The following is a 14641-nucleotide window of genomic DNA, read 5'->3' on the forward strand; positions in this document are numbered from 1 at the left end:
TGAAATTCACACCTAAAAACAATGTAAGGAAATCTGCTCTAAAAATGTTCAGCCTTACTTTTAGCAAAGAAATGGCTATTTATTAACAACAAAACTTGTTCATTAAAGGTTTAGAATAACTTAAGGGGATAGATCAATTAAAGCTGTATACTCTTAACTCCTACAGAGTCTCTAAAGAACCTTGCTTTGCCTAGTTAAGTATAGTTTAAAGAAAAATATTGAGAGAAACAAGAAGCCAATTCACCTTTCCCATGAGCACGAAGTGGCCCAGTTGGGGCCAGGAAGAAAAACAAGAAACACAGTTTGCCCTTCCTGTGAATCAGCTGGCATGCAGGCTACAAGACAAGGAGAGGGTCCCCTTCACTCCTCTGTAAGAAACCAGCTGATTCAGAGGCATAGGGGCTGAGTTGATAGCAACTGATGTATGAAAACAATTCTTGTACTGTTTGATTGACTTTGCAGGTCTAAAGCTGGTAGTCTGAGCATCTATTTAGAAGATAACAATAGGTAATATAGCAACTATGGGGTTTCCATCTGTCTTTCTTTGAAATCCATTATTGTCCTTACTGTTTTGTTTTGTTCCATTGTATTGCTTTGTTTTCTTCAATGTTCTACTTTCATTAGTTTTGTTCTGTTCTGTATTGTTTCATTTTATTTTCTGATGGCATGGACAGCAAATTTGAAGATAAGAGGCTTTATGGTAACCATTGTTGATTACCTATTATCCTGTTTTGAAATACTGTCTCACTTTCAATGGTTTGTTCTGATTGGCTTTATTCTGTTTTGTTTTGTTTCATTCTCTTTAAAACAAAATAAAATAAAAAAGAAAAATATTAAAAATATAGATTTAATGTTTCTATTTTAATATTAAGATCTTTGATCCATCCTGATTTTAGCTTAGTACATGGTAGAATACATGGGTCCAGTTTTGATGTTCAGCATGTGGAAAGCTACTTTTAAAATTTTCATTAAAGAGGGTATCTTTCTACCAGTGAATGTGTTTGGCACATTGATCAAAGATAAGATGGCTTAGTGTGTCTGGAGTTGTTTTTGCATCTTCTAATCTGTTCCATTGATCTTTGGGTCTGTTTTTTTCCCCAGCATCGTACTTTTTATCACAGTAGTTTTATAGTACAATTTCAAATCAGGGATTGTGATACCTCCTGTCTTGTCTTCGTTGCCCAGAATTGCCTTGATTATTTGAGGTCTCTTGTGGTTCCAGATGAATTTTAGGATTGTTTTCTCTAATTCTGTGAGATATGCTATTAGAATTTTGATTGGGATTGCATTGAATCTGTATAACAATTTTGTAAGTATGGCAATTTTTACTATATTGGTTCTTCCTTCCCAAGAGCACTGGGGTAGTTCTCCAAGTACTATAGTTTTCAATGTAGAGGTCTTTTACCTCCTCTGTTAGATTGATTCCTAGGTATTTTATTTTTTTGAATGCTATTGTAAAAGGTGTTATATCCCTGATTCTCTCTCACTGAATTTGTTATTCGTGTACAGGAAGGCTATTGGTTGTTGAGTGTTGACTTTGTAACTTGCTATGTTATGAATTTGCTTATTAAATCTCTTAGTCTTTTGGTAGAGCTTTTGGAGTCGTCTAAGTAGAGTATCATGTCATCTTCAAATAATGAGAGTTTAACTTCTTTGTTTCCTATCTTTATTTCTTTTTCTTAACTAATTCTTCCAGCTAAAGTACCCAGGACTATGTTGAGTAAGAGAGGAGACAGAGGACATCCTTGTCTTGTTCCTGATTTTATAGAGAAAGCTTTCAGTTTTTGTCCATTTAATATATTAGCTGTTGTTTGTCATAGATGGCTTTTATCAGGTTGAGCTAAAGACCATCTATTCCAATTTTCTGTAAGTTTTTTTTTTTTTTATCATGAATGGATGCTGGACTTTGTCAGAAGCTTTTTCTGCATCTAGTGAGATGATCATATGATTTTTGTTCTTGGGTCTGTTAATATGGCATATTATATTTATGGAGTCATGTATGTTGAACCATCGCTGCATCCCTGGAATGAATCCCACTTGATCATGGTGTATAATCTTCTTGATGGTTTGCCGCAGTCTGTTTGCCAGAATCTTACTGAGGATTTTTGCCAAAGTTCATTAGGGGGACTGGACTGTAATTCTCTTTCTTATTTGCATCCTTCACTGGTTTTGGTATCAGGGTAATACTTCCAGGAATGAATTTGGAAGTACTGCTTCCTGTTCAGTTTCATTAAGGAGTTTCAGAAGCCATAGTGTTAAGTCTTCTCTAAATTTCTTTTCTTTTTTTTTTTTTTTTTTTTGTCTTTTTCGTTTTTATCGGTACCAGGGATCGAACTCACGACTGCCTGCTTGCAAGGCAGGCGCTTATGCCGCTGAGCTAAATCCCCAGCCCCCCTCTCTAAATTTCTTGAGAATTCAGCGGTGGATCTGTCAGGGTCTGGGCTTTTCTTTGTTTGTAGGTTTTTAATTACATGTTTAATTTCATTTATTGATATTGGATTATTTAGGATTTTTATATCATTTTTATTCAGCTTTGGTAATTTATATGTATTGAGGAATCTGTCCATTTCTTCTGTATTTTCCATCTTGTTAGAATACAAGTTTTCAAAGTAGGTATAGGTGATTTTTTGGATTTCTGCTGGGACTGTTGTGATTTCACTCTTTTTGTTCCTAATTGCATGGATTTGAGTCTTTTTTTTTTTTTTTTTGATAAGGTTGGCTAAGGGTTTGGCAATTTTATTTAATCTTTCAAAGAGCCAAGGCTTTGATTCTTTGTATTTTTTTTTTTTTTTAGTGTGCAGTGTGTTAATTTGTGGTCTGACCTTTATAATTTTTTCCCTCGTACAAGCTTTTGGCTTAGCCTACTCTTCTTTCTCTAGAAGTTTGAGGTTCAGCATTAAGTTGTTTATGTGCATTTGCTCTGTTTTCCTGAGATGGGTATTTACTGCTATAAGTTTCCCTCTTAACACTGCTTTCATTGTGTCCCACAAGTTCTGCTTTGTGTGGTGTTATTATTCAAATATAAAAACTGTCTAATTTCTTCTTTAATGTCATCTATGACCCATCAGTTGTTGAGTAGGGTGGTATTTAATTTTCGTGTGTTTATGAAGTTCTCGTGGTTTCCTTTGGCATGGATTTCCAGTTGCATTGCACTGTGGTCTGATATGCATAGGATAATTTCAGCTCCTTTACATTTACTTAAGCATGTTCTTTTTTTTATTTTTTTTATTTTATTTTTTTTTTTTTATTTATTTTTTTTTTGGATTACATATTGTCATCTTAGAAATAATTGTTCAAGTCACAAAATTAAAGCTTGTAAAGTGGACATTCCATCAATGATACTGCTAACAGTTCTGTTCATTGATCCAATAAAACTCTGTGATATCATTTTCTATCTTATACACTTAAATATACATGCAGTTATATAGTTTGGAGCACTTTCTTTTCCTCTCTTTTGTACCATGACTATTACACATTTTGGGTTTCATTGCTCCCACGGTTCTTATTACTTTTTTGGAAGAGAGTAAAACCAAATGTGACATAACAGAACAGAATCGGTCAAGTCAAAAGGGTGGACATAATAGATAATGTAAAAACATAATACAAGGTGATCAACAATGGTTACCATAATGCCTCCCGCTATCTCTAATAGAATTGCCTATATCATTAGTTATAATACAATTGAACAAAACAGTAAAGAATAAAACCGACAAAACCAAAACATTGGAGACATTGTAGGTCTTCAAAAGTAGATAAAAGTCAACAAGAATGGGCGTCATAATGAATCTCATTATCTTCACAGCTGATGCCTAAACTTTCGAACCTGATACTATCCAGCAAAACAGAATAGGGGAACATCAGTTAAAAACCAGATGGTGAGAGTAATACAGGGCTTTAAATCAAGGTAATGAAAAGTCAAAGTGGGTTACTATAATATATCCTGCTATTTTTTTTCCTTTAATTAAAAGGATAAAGATAAAAAAGTAAATAATGGAGTGGAGATTGAGATAAAAGAGGGCATAACAACGAAACAGCGCAGATCAAAACATAACCATTTAAGCAGAATAGGGTTTCACCACCAGATAATCCTAACCTAAAAGTAGTTACCATGTTGTTTCTTTCTTTGAAATCCTTGAGTACAACTTCGTATACTGTAGCATTAAGTATATCAAAACAATGTAAAACCATTCAAGAGAATGACAGTATTACAGAGTATTTAGAATCAACTAACAAAATGAACAATGGTTTCGGTATAATCTCCTTGTCTTTAAAAGGTTTTTGCTTATACTATCGTACATAATAAAATCCAATAAGATACAGCCTATTTAGACCATTGGAGACAGAAGGACAAAAGCTAGATGAGACTTCAAAACAAGATGGTACTAAATCTGTATTACCTATTAAGATGTCATTTTCTCCAAAATAGCTGTTCCTATCATCCAATCTTCTCTGCCTCATTTCTGTTAAGCTCTTTTTCTGTCCGTAGCTGTCAGTTTGTCTTCTTCATTTTGTTCTCTGCTCCATTCGTTGTGGCCTCTCTGCCATTATTTCTGCATTCTTTGTATTTTTCTTTTTTTAGAATATCCTGCAATACTCTCTGTAGAGTTGAATTGGTGGTTGCAAATTCCCCCAGTTCTTCTTTATCCTGGAAGCACCTTGTTTTTCCATCAATTTCCAGGGACAGTTGTGCAGGATATCTCAATCTTGGCTGGAGATTATTATCTTTCAATGCTTGAATTATTTCCCCCCACGCTCTTCGTGATTTGATGGTTTGTGCAGAGAAATCTGCTGTAATTCTGATGGGTGTTCCCTTGTAAGTGGTCTGTTTCTTGTCTCTTACAGCTTTTAATATTCTGTTCTTGTATTGAATTTCTGGAATTTTTATTATTATATGCCTGGGTGTTGCTCTGTTTGGGTTGTAGGTAGCTGGGGTCCTGTATGCCTCATACATCTGAGTATCTTTACCTTTTGCTAAATTAGGAAAATTCTCCTGGATTATTTCTGTGAGTAGCTTTTGTAGTTCACTTGTTTGTGTCCCTACTTCTTCTTTTATGTTCTTAATCCTTAAGTTATGGATCCTCTTATCATCTTCTTGTCTTTGTATTATTGCTGTTTGTTTCTTTGTTATTTTTAAGAAGTTTTTCATTTCATTCTCCCATATTACAAGTCTGCCCTCCAGTTCAGATAGTCTGTCCTTAGTTTCTTTCAAGCTGTTATGCCAGTCTTCTATAGACTTCTTAGTATCTTGGTAGTCCCTTTGAACCTGCTTCACGTATTCTATGCTTTCTCTGTTTTCTCCATCAAACAATTCTCCCCTTTTTTTCTGTTCTTCCATTCCACCGCCTGTTTTTTCTTGGGTGGTACTTAGCATTTCTCTAACTATTCTGCATACTTCTAGCTTCAGGTCATTGATAACTTCATTCCTGAATTGGTCTATGAGGCTCTCTATATGGTGCCTTATGTGTATTGGTGCGGTGTCTGCTATTGCCTGTTTCTCAGAATTGGGGGCCGAGGAGCCTTTCTTGTTGCTGCCTCTTCCCATGCTGCCTCTTCTTCTCTGTTCCTTATATATGCAAGCTTATATAAGAGGCCCAGCTTCTCTCCCAGTCAGCCACAGCCTGATCGAATTGCGCCAGTTAGTTGTTCCCACTCACCGCTGCGCACCAGGGAGTTACGGACCAGGCAGCCTACGCGTCTCCCCTCCCGGCCACCGTCAGGCTCTGGGATCTGGGTTGGGACATCCTACCAGGTCCGCCGGCAGCTTCACGCAGGCCAGGGACTTTTCACCAATCCCGCCCGAGAGGGGGATGTGTGACTGGAGTCGCCACCGCGCCCTGCTCCCGCAGGACTGCTCGGGCCCAGAAAGTCCTCTGCTGGAGTCAAACTGTGGTAGAGTGTCAGTTTCTCTCACTCACCTCACCACAAGTCAGTGCACGCCTCCCTGCCGTTCGCAGATTGCTGTTCTCAGAGCTTCCGCGTGTCTCTCTCCTTGCCGAGCTGCTGTAGAGGCAGCCAGCCGCCGCGCGGCGGGAAACCCAAATCGCGGCTTACAGTGGCGCGGTTCCAGCCTCCACACCGAGTCTTTTCTGTTCCTGTTTTAGCACCAGGACTGCATTCCAAGTTGGCTTCTCTCAGCCCAGTTCGTTCCTGAGTCAGCAGAGCATATCTCCACCGACTTATGTCTCCTTAGTCCGCACCATTCCTGGCTTCTGAGCCGAGTCTTTCAGAGAGCCTCCGGTAGTTGCTGTTATCTGTCCGCCATGTTCTCCCGGAAGTCTACTTAAGCATGTTCTATAAGCCAGTACATGGTCTATTTTTGAGAACATGCTGTGTGCAGCTGAGAAGGATGTATATTCTGATGTTGTGGGGTAGAACACCCCACAGATATAGATATAGATATCTACTTGGCCCATTTGTTCAAAAATTTGATTTAGCTCCAATATTTCCTTATTATTGATTTTCAGTCTAGTTGCTGTGTGTTTTTGTGACAATAGGGTATTGAGGTCTCCCAGTACAAGTGTATTAGGGCTTATTTGAATTTTTATGTCCATTAGTAATTGTTTTATATAGTTGGTTGCACTGGTATTTGTTGGACATAGATTCATGACTATTATCTCTTCCTCTTGGATTGTTCCCTTTATGAGAATGTACTGAGCTTCTGTATTTCTCAAGCCTTGGCTTGAAATTCACTTTATAAACTAAAACAGCCACCCTTGCTTTTTTCTGGGTTGTATCTCATGGAGTATTGTTTTTCTATCCTTTGACTTCTGTGAATTTCTTTTTGAATTGTATGTGTGTTTGGTATGCATCATATCATTGGATCTTCTTGATCCATTCTTTCAGTCTGTGTCTTCTGATTGGTGAACTGAGATCATGAACATTGAAGGTTATAACTGTTAAGTATTGACTTACCCTTGTGATATTATTTTCCTGTTAATTGGATCCCCCTTTCTTCCTGCTCCCTGTAACTGTTTGCCTTCCCTGAAGGATTCCTTTTGTTGGGGTTCCTGGAACTGTAGTCCTTATTATCTCTGTTCTGTTCTTCAGAAAGAACATTTTGGAGTGCTGGTTTGCGGTTATAAATTTCTTCAGATTTTTTTTTTTTTTTTTTTGTCATGGAAGTATCTTTTTAAAACATTTTTTAAAAAATTTTATTTAAAGAAAGACTAAACAACAGAAAACGGGTAGAAATAATACATACTTTGAAAGAAAAAAATAAACAGTAAGAAATCACTAGTTGATGATTACAGATTGTCCTCTTACAAATAGATACTAAAATGGAGCATATAAAGTAGGGATTCAAACAGTTCTGTTCAACTATCCAACAAAAACTTAGAAATATGGTTATTACTCCTATACACTTAAACATACATGCAGTTATCCATATCTTCAATTATGTTGAGATTGAACAAACCCAAGCAGGCTAATATCACTCTGAACAAAGAGTAATACTGTTGCTGGGTGTCACATTATGACACTCCAGGATCAGCACTGGGTATTTTAGTTTGCATTTTTCTTTAAGTGTCTGTTCATTTCATCATGTGTCATAAGATCAGTTCTCATAAACTGTTTATAGATTCTACACATACATGAGTCTTAACATGTATTTCTAAGCTTTCTATATGAGGGAGAAACAAAACAAAGCAAGACAAAACAAAACATATTCCTATAAACACATGAAATGAAAAAGACATATAAGACCTTTTTACAAGGAGTTCTACCATAGTTCCTGTGTTGTCTCTTGTTATCTTCCATAGAATTGGCTATATCGTGAGACATAATATAATTGAATATGTCAGTACATAACAGTATTAATAAAAACACAACTTTGTATATAGTATAAAACTTCAAAAGCAGGCAGTTATCAAACCAGAATGTATATCATAGTCTTGTCATCTTCAGTGTAGTTGCCTATACTCTCAGACTTGATACTATCAATCATATCAGTTTTGAATAAAATTTGTTGATACCAAACAATCAAACAAACCAGATTTAACTAAGATCAGTCACGACAAAATAGTATAAGTCATACAGGCCTCCTGATTAAGATAATAGGAAATTAAAGATGCTTACTGTGCTATATCCTGATGTTTTTGGGATAGCTGTCTGTGTCCTCAGATCTAAAGCAAGTAGACAAACTGGGACAGAATAAAATCTATCAAAAAAAAAGAGAATAAAATTTAAGCGGAGTGGTGCGAGTAATGTGGGTTTTAAATCCTGATACACTATTAACAATATCTTCTGCCATCTTTTTAAAGACTCTCCCTCTCCTTTCATTTTTGTGCATTTTTGGGTCTCACCAAGACCCTTGATTTTAAATTGGGGGGCAACCTGCTATTTACCTAAGTGGTTCTGAACCTTCTCTCTCCTGGACTTGATTTCTAATTGTATTCTTTTACCTATTAAAGCCTGTCTTTCCAACCTATCCACAAATACTGGTCTAGTTGCCCCTATTACTCTCTGGTTCCCTGTCACATAGAGCATTGTTTTCTCATATTTGATTTTCAGTCCATGTACTCTTTTTCATGCTAATTATATTTCCAATAAATAGCATCTCAGTGGACCCTGCCTTCTGATCTATTCCACGTATGGTTCTTTTTTTTTAATTTAGTGTACCAAGGCAGTCTATATTAGAGATTATAACCAACCTTCTCTGCCATTTCTGTTATGCTCTTTTTTTTTTTACCATCAGTTGTCTGTTTATCTTCTTCATTCTGTTTTCTGCTCCATTTATTGAAGCTTATATGTCACTGTTCTTGGAATCCTAGTACTTTTCTCTCTCTCTTGAATGCCTGCAGTATTCTCTGTAGAGTTGGATTGGTGGTTATGAATTTCCCAAGTTCCTCTTTGTCTTGGAAGTATCTTGTTTCTCCATTAATTTCTAGAGACAGTTTAGCAGGGTATATCAATCTGGGTTGGAGGTTATTTTCTTTTAAGGCTTGGAATATTTAGCTCCAGGCTCTTCTTGACTTGATGGTTTGTGTCGAGAAGTCTGCCATTATTCTGATGGGCCTTCCTTTATAGGTTATCTGTTTCTTGTCTCTAACAGCTTTTAATATTCTGTTCTTATATTGAATTTCTGGGATCTTGATTATTATATGCCTGGGTGTAGCTCTGTTTTGGTTGTAGGTGGCTGGGGTTCTGTGTGCCTCATACATCTGAATATCATTTCCTTTTCCTATGTTTGAGAAGTTTTCCTTAATTATTTCTGTGAATACCCTTCGTACTTCCTTTGTTTGTACCCCTGCTTCTTCATTTACATTCTTTATTTTCAAGTTGTAGATCCTCTTCTACCTTTGTATTGTTAGTGCTTGTTTCCTTGTTCTTTATAAAGTTTTTCCTTTCATAATCCCACATTGCAAAACTGTTGTCCAGTTTGGATAATCTATCCTTAGTTTCTTTCAAGCAGATTTGCCATCTTTCCATAGAGTTTTTAATTTCCTGGTTATTTCTTTGAATTTGCTTCATGTATTCTATATTTTCTTTATATTTTTCATCAAATGGTCCTCTCCTTTGTTTGAGTTCCTCCCTTCTTCTGTCTGTGTCTGCTTGAGGGGCTTTTAACATCTCTTTTATTAATCTTCTTATATATCTTGCTTTACTTGGCTAAATATTTCACTTTTTTTAAAATTTTATTTTGAAAGTATACAACAGAACAAGTCAGAATAAAGCCAACTAAGATCGTACAGTGATATTGGTACAGAACTTCACAGCAGATTACTGGGATAACAGTAATAGGTATCACAGTATATTTTGTTATCTTTATAATATTTGTTCTTTCAATCACCTATATCAAATTGAGATGAAATATAGAACACTATAGAACTTATCAAAACAGAATATTGAATGGAGCAGTAGCATTAATCAGAAAAGAGCAAAACAGTGATAAAAATATTTGCCTTCAAAGAAATGTAGAAGGAAGTCCCCCTTACTTGCTATAGTCAACCTCCCAGGAGATGCTCAGATTTCTGGTTCCCATTTGCTAATGGGCAGAGGTGGGGGGGGGGAGAGAAGGAGGATAGGGGAGGTGGGATATTTGACTCTAGGCTATGTAACAGTAGGTACACTATTGCTTAGCAGGGAGGCAGGATGGTCATTTTTTTCACAGCATCCTCAGTTCCAACATGGCGTGGATCTCAGGAGACACTGCTGGTTCTCCCCCTGGAAGGGCTGCAGTCGGCCACACTGCCTCCACTTACCAGGGAGGGGAGGTGCTAGCTTGGCTTCCCAGAGTCCTAAGTTCCAACATGGCGTGGATCTCAGGAGACACTGCTGGTTCTCCCCCTGGAAGGGCTGCAGTCGGCCACACTGCCTCCGCTTACCAGGGAGGGGAGGTGATTTTTTGGCTTCCCAGTGTCCTAAGTTCCAACATCAAATATTTCACTTTTGAACTTGTCTATGAAGTCCCGAAGATCTCTCTTTATGTCCACTGTCACTGTGTCTGATATTGCATGTTTGCTGTTCTCATTCTCCTTTGTATTTACCTGTCCTGGGTCAGTGTTCTCAGGGTTGGGACCTCAGGACTTTTGTTGTTGCTTCTTCTTTCCATCTTTTTGTTTCTTCCAGGAGGCCCCAATTTCTTTCTTGTTGGTTACAATTCTTCTGAAGTACACTGACTAGGTGACCCTTCCCACTGAAGTGTGTTAGTGAGTTGCAGACAGGGGCAGCGTATGGTGGCCCCTCCCCTCTGGATCACTCAAGCTGCTGAGGCCTGCACTGTATTACTATGGGCCGCCTCCCCTCTGGGTCAGTCAAACTTCTGAGGCTTCACTGTGTTATTGTGTGCTGCTGCCACAGGGAATTGATTTCAGATAACCTATTGGGTCTCAGCCAGGTCGCGTGACCCAGGCCTAGCTCACTCTACCAGTCCCATTCAGGAAGGAACAACTGACTCATGTCACTGCTAGCCCTTGTGCTTGCCATTCCTGCCTGGTCCTAGAATGTCATCCGTTGGAGCCCCACTTTTTGTGGAATGGCTCCACTCCCATCACTCACCACAGGACTATGCAGGCTCCTCGCCATCTCAGCTGTCCATTTGGCTGTCTGACCCCCAACTTCAGTGTGACTATGCCTCCAGTGAATTGAAGTGGCGGGACCTCGGACGGCTCAGCAATTCGCCTGGTGCTGTGGGGGCACTGAACCTTTAGCTGTTCTAATAATACTTCCGGGACTGTATGTTTGCTGGTTCTTCTCACCTTAGTTTCTTCTTGGGATGAGAGAATTCATCTCCCTCTTTTCGGGACTCCACGTGCTGTATTATGTTGAATTCTAAGTTGACTATCTTAGGGAGCCTCTGTAGCCAGCTGTTATGTGTCTGCCATCTTTGCTTGAATTCCATGGAAATATCTTATTTCTCCATCTTTTGAAAGATAGTTTTGTGGAGTTCTATAATCTGGGTTGAAAGTTGTTTTTCTTTAAATTTTGAGTACTTTAAGTGCTCTCTTTTTTTCTTTATTTTAAAGATAGTAAAATCCAACAAAACAAGACAGAACAAAGCCAATTAAATCAATGTAGCAGAATTAGTACAGAATTTCAGAGCAGGATACTGGGAAAATAATAATAACTACTATCCTATGTCTTGTTATCTTCACAATAGTTGTCCATTCCATCAGGTATAGCAAAATCCAACCAAAGATTAAACACCATAAAACAAATCAAAACAGAAAATATTGAATAAAGCAAAAAAAAAAATTAGAACAAAGCAAAACAGTGAAATCAATATTGGACTTCAAAGACAAGATAGAAGGAAATCCTCCATATTTTCTATATTGTATACTGTCATCTTCCCAAGAGATGCTCACACTGCTCGTCCCAAGCCTGCATAACCAACCGAACAATACAAGCATTTAGTTGCTTTATATACCTTAGTTGCTATTGACTCAGGCTGACCTCAGAATTATCAAGTTGCTGGTGGGAGTGGTGGTATATGGATAGTGTTTGATTCTCAGCCTGTGCACTGGGAAAAACAAAACAATGCATGCAGTAAAGGACTTCAAAACAAACGTAGTAAATCCAAATTGCTACCATAAAATATCTTGCAGTCTTTAAAATAGCTGTTCTTACCAGTGGATTTAACATAAACAAAATAAAATAAAACCAAAGCCAACAAAATAATGGAAATGATATCGGACTTCAAAACAAGACCATAAGGAATCAGCAATGGCTACAACCTTCAGGAGATTACCCGCCAGATGTCACACTGTGTACTGCTATCCTTTGAATCTATGATCAGACAGCTGACCTTACACCTGCAGTGTTAGTGAAACACCAAAGCAACAGAGGCATCCAATTGCATTTCATCTCCATGGCTATCATCACGCCCTGTGTTCCTCTGGATAAGCCGGTTGCTTATGAGGTGGGGTGAGATGGGGAATTTATACTGCTTGTTTGACAGTCCATTCACTGGAAGAGCCTGGGGTCTGTTTGTTCCCATTCTGGTGGTGGCCTGCTCATGGTGCTGGTTCTGGGACTGGGCTTGTTTTCTAATGTGGTCTTGTTCTCTCTACCCCTGGTCCATGAATGTCCCTGACTCACAGGGAGAGGGTGGGGTCTGTCTGTTCCCAGTCTAGAGATGGCCTGCGCATGACGCTGGTCCCCAGACTGGGAACTGGGCTTGTTTCCTGGTGTGGCCTTGTTCTCTCTACCCCTAGTCTGCGAATGGCTTACTTTGTTGTCTTGATCTTTTTTCTGTTGCTGTAATGGAATATCATAGGTTGGGTAGTTAAAAAGAAAAACATTCATTTAGCTTCTGATTTTGGAAGTGCATCTTCTTACCTGCTTCATCACTTGATGGAGGGCATTGCATGGAGAAAAAGTAAGCCAGAGAGAGCTTAACATGCATGTCCTAGTTGCCCGTCTCTGACTGCCTGTCCATTGCCCCAGGGCAGTTAGGCCGCATCATCATATGGGCCACTCGTGGGAATTCTTTCCCTGTAGGTTTGTTGATCTGCCATCTCCAGCTGATGATGGTGTACCTGAATGGGCTTTGCCATAAATGTGTCTATCCGGTTATTAATGAACATCATAATCCTCTGAAAAATACAAGACTCACAGAAATGAGAAACAATAGGTCAGCTAGGGGACCCAAAAGGGGGACTAGGTAAGGGAAAAACTCCCCCCCCCCCCAAAATCAAGGAGAAGGGGTTGACAGCCATTTGTTGGTGTCTCTGTATGAAGTTATTTTTTTGTGTCTTGGAGCATGTCTTGTATAACACTGGATGTAGTTTATTTGGCTGGTGTATGTTTTTCTAGACCAAGAAGAGCCTCTTTTGCAGTCATGGGGTTTTGTGTATGGCTGTTAGCAGTTGTAGTCTGTTTGGCAGGGGTCAAAATCCACCATGGGTGTGGTGTGGCTCAAGAAGGCTGGTTAAGCAGCATAAGGCTCTAGGGAGATGTGTCACCTGTAAGAGAACACAGGGGATTGTGCCTCAGGAAATAACATTATTTTTGGGCGTTATATGGGGTCTTTGAAGAACTGTCTACTTGTTTTATGAGGCGTTTAGGTAGCCATCTAGCTTTTCTATCTTGTTGAGAGTAAACACACACTGAACCTCGTCCCCAGATAAGGACTGGATCAGGGCCATTCTACACATTGGTTAGTGGGTCTCTCCATAAAACAGATGCAAACCGTGTTTGAGTCTGAGTATGTCAAAACCGAGATGCTGCAGAGCAGCCTGAAGCATCCAGGGTCAGAAAATTTAAAATAAAAAGAGCATGTGAAAGGACATTTTTAGGGGACCCCTGGGTGGGGTACCATGTCTCCCTTTTTATTTTATCTATGGTGAGTTTAAGAGAACGATGCGCACGTTTAACAATGCCTTGTCCCTGAGGATTATAAGGTATACCTGTAGTGTGGAGGATATTAAGGCTTTTACAAAATTGAGCAAAGGAGGTACTGGTATAGCCAGGGCCATTATCGGTCTTGAGCTGTTGAGGACATCCCAGAACTGAGAAGGCTGACAGCATATGGGCTATAATGTGTTTAGCAGCTTCTCCAGTCTGGAGAGTGGCAAAAATGAAGCCACTATAAGAGTCAATAATGACATGTACATATTTTAGATTGCCAAACTCATTGAAATGGGTAACATCCATTTGCCATAAGGTGTTAGGAATTAAACCTCTAGGGTTGACTCCTAGGTGTTGAACAGGTAAGTGGATAGCACAAGATGGGCAATTTTTTATAATTTGTCTGGCTTGCTCACGGGTAATTTTGTAGAGAAGGCGGAGGGTGTGAGCATTAAGGTGGTGTAACTGGTGGGCTTGTTGGGCCTCAGACACCTTGGAGTCCTGAGCCATAAAAACCTGTGCTCGTACAGCAACATCAGCCAAATGATTTCCTTGGGCAAGAGGCCCTGGGAGGTTGGAATGAGCTCGCAGATGACCAATAAAGAACTTATGACGGCGAAGCCGTATGAAGCATTGTAATTGTTTGAACAGATTTGCAGCTGGGGAAGCATGACATATAGTAGCAACAGTCTCTAATAATGGAACAGACTGGGCAAGATAAGCACTGTCAGTATACAAATTAAATGGTTGGTCAGAGTAAGCAGCAAAAGCTGCAAGAATAGCTTCGAACTCTGCTAATTGTGCAGAGGAAGTATCTGCCTGGAGGGTAGAAACATTGTCTTGAGATACATAAGCA

General features: G+C 38.9%; 1 protein-coding gene across 14 annotated transcripts in view; it reads left to right on the top strand.

Annotated features, from left to right (window-relative positions):
- Positions 1 to 14641, top strand: part of Kiaa0586 (KIAA0586 ortholog) — a 158884-nt gene that overhangs the window by 28017 nt on the left and 116226 nt on the right. The gene's annotated exons all lie outside the window — the stretch shown is intronic.

This window comes from Cavia porcellus, unplaced genomic scaffold (genome assembly GCF_034190915.1).
Source record: "Cavia porcellus strain 051 isolate PalLab524CR breed Dunkin Hartley unplaced genomic scaffold, mCavPor4.1 scaffold_31, whole genome shotgun sequence".
Lineage (NCBI taxonomy): Eukaryota > Metazoa > Chordata > Mammalia > Rodentia > Caviidae > Cavia > Cavia porcellus.